At 34.5% G+C, this 6000-nt stretch overlaps 1 long non-coding RNA gene across 1 annotated transcript; it reads left to right on the forward strand.

Moving 5' to 3' along the window:
• The first annotated feature begins 509 nt into the window (after positions 1–509).
• On the forward strand, positions 510–2167 carry LOC124458261. Its single transcript, XR_006953104.1, has 2 exons — positions 510–1167; positions 1451–2167. It is a non-coding gene; the product is annotated as an uncharacterized LOC124458261 (long non-coding RNA).
• The last annotated feature ends 3833 nt before the right edge of the window (positions 2168–6000 follow it).

A 6000-nucleotide genomic window follows, 5' to 3' on the forward strand; every position in this document is an offset into this window, starting at 1 on the left:
ATTTTAATGCATTATAAAAAAGCTGATAATTGTTTATTGTTTGTGACTTTCAATTGTGAAGTGTAATTGAACGACAAAGCTCTTGACCTGTTTTTGTCTATTACGATCAAGCAATAACTTACCAAATTTGAGCTTCAAAAATTCTACAAAGATCAAATTTTGGAACTGTAAAATATTCAAAATATGTTCAATAGCCAAAATCTTCTGAACTTTCCAAGAAAAAACAGCCCAACTGTGGGGTATCTTCAAAGAGCGGAAAATTTAGTCTTTGGGTTCGATTCCCAATACACTGTTTTTTTAGTATATGTGCAATCAAATTGTCAAGCTTGGATTAAATCCGTGTCGGATAATCCATGATATAAGGAAGGAACTTTTAAATTTTAAAGAATCTTTGCAAGAAGCAACATGTTAATCAGATTGAAGATCATGGAATCGGGTAAAGATTAAGGATTACAAAATAACAGTCCCAGTCTCCCAACGCTCTCGTCTAAATCTAAACAATAGTATGAAACAATATTGAAACAAGGCAAAGAAAAGATTTTACGTTTTTATTAGTTGACTAAGTTGAGGGAAGCTTAGTACTTTCCCCGTGTTTCAAAAAATTTCATTAAACTACGGTGAAGTAAACATATTAAAAATGGCTCTTGAAAATACGGTCCAATTATCCGAGAAATACGAAGCAGTTATGGTTCTCAGTGGAGTGGGGGATTCTCTAGGTTATAACAATGGTTTGTTGGAATTCTGTTACAGTGGTACTCAAATTCATGAAGAACTACAAAAACTCGAAGGACTTGATAAAATTTACATTAAAGGATGAAGGGTTAGTGACGACACTGTACTACACATTGCTACCGCAGAAGCGTTGGTTTCTGAATGGACAACAACGGAAGAGTTATTGGGCATTATGGCTACAAAGTACAAGAAGACATGTGCTGAGGATATGTGGGAAAGAGCTCCTGGGCAGACCACAACAAAGGCATGTTTCATGTTACAACCTCTTGAGGAAAAAGGTTACATTATACCATTTAATGAACGAGGTGGAGGATGTGGTGCAGCTACGAGATCCATGTGTATAGATAGGTTTGATGTTTCCTTGTGAAGATCAAATTGAAATGTTAATTGAAATTGCTGTTGAAAGTGGAAGGATGACTCATAATCACCCCACAGGTATTCACCTTTCATAATAAAGCAATGATTTCAGATCATGTATCAATTATCAAGTCACTAATGTCTAGTGTTTTGTCTATCAACAAGTGTTGATAACCCTAACCCTAATTTCTGTCTTCTAAAAGCTGTTTGAATTGCCATTGCTGTTTTGCTTTAATATCTTCACTACTACAGCCATTCAATCCATGATCCATATCAAAATGCTGCTATTATGTAAATAGGGTCATCATAATGTAAGTGACCTAAAATTAGCAATCTTTAAAGATATTGATTTTAATTATAGGTTATCTAGGGGCTGTTACTGCAGCTTTATTTACAGCCTATGCTATACAGAAGATGGCTCCCTAAAAATGGGGAGCAGGACTTTTAAGTGTTTTACCCAAAGTTTGGGAATACGTTGAGAAGGTTGGTCGGATGTAGAAGAAAACAAGAAATTTTGGGGCTACTTTAAAAACAGTTGGGAGTCATATCTTGAACTACTGGGATTAACAAATGGAACCAGTGAACCAAAGTTTCCAGTGACATATAACATACCTTAACGTGATGCTTTGTATAAATCTGTCAGTTATGCAGGTTGGGGTAGGTCCAGTGGTCATGATGCACCAATGATTGCTTACGATGCTTTGATGATGGCAAAAGATTCCTGGTTTCAATTGTGCTCTTGTTCTATGTTTCATGGTGGAGATAGTGACAGTACAGGAATATTGGCTGCAGCATGGTGGGGTGGTATGTATGGTATGAAAGGTGTACCCCTTGGAAATTATAGGAACCTGGAATATGGTCATAGGCTTATGGAGCTGGGTAAAAAATTACTGAATGTATCAAAGAATATGAACAACTAACAGGATAGTATTTATTTAATAAAATTCTGTCATCCCAATATACTTTAGTATGTTAGTAAATCATACAATAAAAATTACTACTTGGTTCTTAGATAAAAGCAAATTACTTTAGAAATAAAGTCTAAAGAAGAATGTCCTATTCAGGGCATGGGCAGTTCTAAGTTCGACTTAGGATGATTCCCGGCTGTAGAGTAAGTTTATTGACTAGATATAAGTGAAACTATATATAGACAAGGATCATTACATCTTTAGGTTCATTTTACCTCACAAAATGCAAATTGCAAACGTTTTATTCACTACCAAAATACCTTCTTAGGGAGAGGGGAGCTGACTTGGCAGGTGGAAGTCTTGCTCCTACGGTCTATGTGTTAAAAATAGGCTTAACATGATTTAGAACTCACAATTTTCTTTGAAACAAGTAGCTACCAAAGTGTAAGTGTAAAGCTTTGTCATATTCCTGAGTTTCATAATACAACACACCTAGATTGTCTAAAAGACTTAGCAACATCAACCAGACTAGTTCCTAACGTTTTTTTTGCGAATTTTCTTAGCTTTTTCGAGGAACTCTATAGCTTTGTCGTAGTTTCCAGTTCTTTTAAGCCTATTACTAAGATTGCTTAAAGACGTAGCGACATCAACATGATTTGGACCTAACGATTGTTTTTTAATTTCCAGAGCTTTTTCATAAAGCTCTATAGCTTTTTTGTAGTTTCCAGTATCACTATACACAATACCAAGATTACCAAAAGACGCAGCGACATCAACATGATTTGGACCTAACGATTGTTTTCGAATTTCCAGAGCTTTTTCATGAAACTCTATAGCTTTATCGTAGTTTCCAGTTTCATAATACACATTACCAAGATTGTTTAAAGACGTAGCGACATCAACATGATTTGGACCTAACGATTGTTTTGAATTTCCAGAGCTTTTCGTAAAACTCTATAGCTTTGTCGTAGTTTCCAGTTTTTAAACACATTACCAAGATTGTTTAAAGACGCAGCGACATCAACATGATTTGGACCTAACGATTGTTTTGAATTTCCAGAGCTTTTTCGTAAAACTCTATAGCTTTGTCGTAGTTTCCAGTTTTAAACACATTACCAAGATTGTTTAAAGACGCAGCGACATCAACATGATTTGGACCTAACGATTGTTTTCGAATTTCCAGAGCTTTTTCATGAAACTCTATAGCTTTGTCGTAGTTTCCAGTATCACTATACACATTACCAAGATTGTTTAAAGACGTAGCGACATCAACATGATTTGGACCTAACGATTGTTTTGAATTTCCAGAGCTTTTTCATGAAACTCTATAGCTTTGTCGTAGTTTCCAGTTTCATATACACATTACCAAGATTGTTTAAAGACGTAGCGACATCAACATGATTTGGACCTAACGATTGTTTTGAATTTCCAGAGCTTTTCATGAAACTCTATAGCTTTGTCGTAGTTTCCAGTTTCATATACACATTACCAAGATTGTTTAAAGACGCAGCGACATCAACATGATTTGGACCTAACGATTGTTTTCAATTTCCAGAGCTTTTCGTGAAACTCTATAGCTTTGTCGTAGTTTCCAGTTTTTAAACACATTACCAAGATTGTTTAAAGACGCAGCGACATCAACATGATTTGGACCTAACGATTGTTTTCGAATTTCCAGAGCTTTTTCATGAAACTCTATAGCTTTGTCGTAGTTTCCAGTTTTTTCAAACACATTACCAAGATTGTTTAATGACGCAGCGACATCAACATGATTTGGACCTAACGATTGTTTTCGAATTTCCAGAGCTTTTTCATGAAACTCTGTAGCTTTGTCGTAGTTTCCAGTATCACTATACACATTACCAAGATTGTTTAAAGACGTAGCAACATCAACATGATTTGGACCTAACGATTGTTTTCGAATTTCCAGAGCTTTTTCATAAAACTCTATAGCTTTGTCGTAGTTTCCAGTATCACTATACACATTACCAAGATTGTTTAAAGACGTAGCGACATGAACATGATTTGGACCGAACAATTGTTTTCGAATTTCCAGAGCTTTTTCGTGATGATTTTTAGCTTTGCTATACTTCCCGGTGTCTTGGTATAAAACACCTAGGGTATCAAAATACCAAGCTTTGTCATAACTAGATTCTGATTTATATTTGTCCAATAGTTCAAGAGCAAGATCGTATTTTCCAAAATGTCTTAATCTCTCAACAAAATATTGGAAAACTTGTAAAGTGTTCATGTTGATTTTTGTCTTGTTGGTCTTTAATAATTGAACAATTTTTTCAAGATGTGGCATTAATTTGATTTCGTCGTCTCTCTCTTTAAACATGTAAAGTGCTTTAGATATTTGATCAACGTTAGTTTCCATTTCATGTTCTTCGTTTGAATGTTCAGATTGATAAACAATAATTGCTTTGTGAACAATGCGATGTAGACTAATGTCATTATTTTCTGAATGCAAGAACAATGAGCAGTCCTTTAAACAAAGACATATATCTTCCTTTGAGTGTTTGGGATCTATTTTTGAACATAAAAACAATAATGTCTCGTGGTATAGGATCAAACGATATCACGGAAAAAAAGTTAATAACATTTGCCAATATTGAGGATTCTTCAGCATTTTGTCTGACAGCTAAAAGTGAAGCTTGTAACATACTTCTAGGATATACCGAGTTAAATTTAACAAAGTGGCGTCCATGTTTTCTTGTTCTTCTGAAGATATTTTCTTTAAATATTGTCTCCAAGTAAATGAGCAGTTTGCTTTGTTTACACGACTGACATAACAACCAGCGGCAGCCAAAGCCAGCGGTTGACGATCTAATGCGTGGGATACTTCATTCAACAATTGATCATCAGTATTATCATCTTTAGTGTAATATTCCAACAGTTGACAACATTCTTTATCATTCATTCCACTTCTGATAGAAATATGTTTGTTAAACTCATCGTCTTGAGGTACGGCATCTGTGTTCTGGATAGTTACTATGATTTGTCCATTTATCCACATGGGATCACCAACTTGGGGGAGTAATGAAGAAATTTTGCTGAGCTGTGCCACGTTGTCTACAATGATCAACCAATTTTGCCAGAATTTTAATCGTGTGGATACTAACGATCGCAAATTCTTCACTTTGTCTGCGATGGAACAATTTTCATCTTCAAATTTTTTAATCATATCCTTGTCACAGTTTAAACGGTATCCAAGTTCACAGTAAGTTTTTAAAAGAGATTCCTCATTTTTTCCATCGAGAGTCATTACAAACGAAGTTCTATTTTTCCAATCACACGATATTTTTTCACAAACCTGTCTTGCAAGTTGTGATTTACCACTGCCAGGATTACCAGTGATGTAAAAATATGTCAGTTTATCATTGTTATCATTGCTTAATTTTTCAAGATCTTTTATAATTTTATCTCGTAATTCAGTGCGTTCAACAAAAAAATGATTAGATTTTGAAGGAAGAACTTGGAACGAATTAAAACAATTTCGATGATTTTTTATTTTATTGATTTTATCGAGAGAAAATTTCAAATCTTGAAATGATTTTTCAATGATGTTGACTATATCATCAAAATCATCATCTGAGCATTCGCTTTCATACCAATGTGCGTACTTGTTTCTTTCACAACGAAGTGCATGAACAGCATCCTTTGTTTTTTTGTCAAGATGATTTCCAATTGAATTTGAAAAAATTATTGCATCAAATAATACCTTACAGTCCCACTTACTGGTATCTCCATCTTGATATTTTTGTCGAGTTTTTTGGTCTAACTTTCTTCTTGATTCTAAAGTGTAAAATTTTTACCACTGTTGTGTGTATCATCCCATTCTCCATGAGTTGATTTGTAACGAGAGTTCCATTGTTTGAATGAAAAACTGAGCAAGTTCCTTTTGTACCACGTTAATTATTTGCTGAATGTAAGACAGATTTCTTATTCCTGACGATTCCATCTGTACAAAAATTTGGTATATCAACAAGATAAAAATCAA

Source organism: Xenia sp. Carnegie-2017, unplaced genomic scaffold (genome assembly GCF_021976095.1).
Source record: "Xenia sp. Carnegie-2017 unplaced genomic scaffold, XeniaSp_v1 HiC_scaffold_6, whole genome shotgun sequence".
Taxonomy (NCBI): domain Eukaryota; kingdom Metazoa; phylum Cnidaria; class Anthozoa; order Malacalcyonacea; family Xeniidae; genus Xenia; species Xenia sp. Carnegie-2017.